Genomic DNA, 1,174 nt, shown 5'->3' with positions numbered 1-1,174 from the left:
AAGACTAGTATTGCATACAATTAGTACCCTTTTCTCTCCATATTCCCTGTGGGATTCGACCCCAACCTTGTTTGGGTTACTATATTTGACAACGTCCGCTTTACGCCATTAATAGGTGTGATTTGAGCGTATCAAATTTTGGCGCCGCTGCCGGGGAATACGGTTTTGAAATTACTGATTGTGCGTATTCTTCTTTAAAACTTTTTCTATTCCATCACACCTTGTTTGCTGTTGTGGTGAACCAGGTGAACATGGCTGGAAGACAGAATCGAAATCAAGGAAACCAAAGTGGACTCCAAGTGAACCCACCTGCACCAGAAGAGGACGAAGATGAGAATATATTTGCGGAATTCATCAATGAAGCTAATTATGCTTCTGCTGTGGTCCCTCCTAGGACTGGAAATGCTACGTTCAAAATTGATAGTTCTATCTATCAGCTGCCAAAACTTGAAGGTTATTTCCGAAATTCTTTGGAGGATTGTCCACTTCGACATTTGAAGAACTTCCTGCACGTGTGTGCTCAACAATCCCAAGGTGCTGTTTCTGCTGATGCACTTCAGTTACGGGTCTTTAAATATTCCTTGGCTGGCCAAGCAAGGGAATGGTATGAAAAGCTTCCCAGTAATTCTATTCATACCTGGAGCGAGCTAGACAATACATTTCTGAAGAAGTGGTTCCCACCGAGCAAAAAGGCTAAACTTCGAGATAAGACCTTTGAGTTCAAACAGCTCCCGGGGGAACAATTATATTCAGCATGGGAGCGGTTCAAGTACTGTCAAGCTCAATCTCCAACTCACAGTTTTCCGGATGCTATTCTCATGGAGAAATTCTACAAGGGCTTAGATACAATGAATCATATTGCTGTCAATACTGCCGCAGGAGGATGCTTTATGGACAAGTAATTTATCGCCATCACCCGTTTTCTTGATAAACTCACCACTCACAATCAAGCTTGGCATTCAACTGATTGTGAGAGTCTCTCTTATGGTAGTCCATCACTAGCTGCCGTTGCAAAAGAAAACCATGAGAGAGATCATGCCTTTCCTCAATTGCAAACCACGGTGGATCTATAATCAAAGAAGTTGGCAGAAAAGGATGCACAAGGGGTAAATGTTGTTGAAGAGTTACCACCTCATCCACAGGGGATGTATCAAGTCCCTGAGGGGATGTACCA

General features: G+C 43.0%; 1 non-coding gene across 1 annotated transcript; it reads right to left on the bottom strand.

Moving 5' to 3' along the window:
- Positions 1 to 695: 695 nt before the first annotated feature.
- On the bottom strand, positions 696 to 802 carry LOC132612459 (small nucleolar RNA R71). Its single transcript, XR_009571818.1, has one exon. It is a non-coding gene; the product is annotated as a small nucleolar RNA R71 (small nucleolar RNA).
- Between the last annotated feature and the right edge of the window lie 372 nt (positions 803 to 1,174).

This window comes from Lycium barbarum, chromosome 9 (assembly GCF_019175385.1).
Source record: "Lycium barbarum isolate Lr01 chromosome 9, ASM1917538v2, whole genome shotgun sequence".
In the NCBI taxonomy this organism is placed as follows: Eukaryota; Viridiplantae; Streptophyta; class Magnoliopsida; order Solanales; family Solanaceae; genus Lycium; species Lycium barbarum.
Note: the sequence above shows the minus strand (reverse complement) of the source record. Positions and strands in the feature narration are given on the sequence as shown.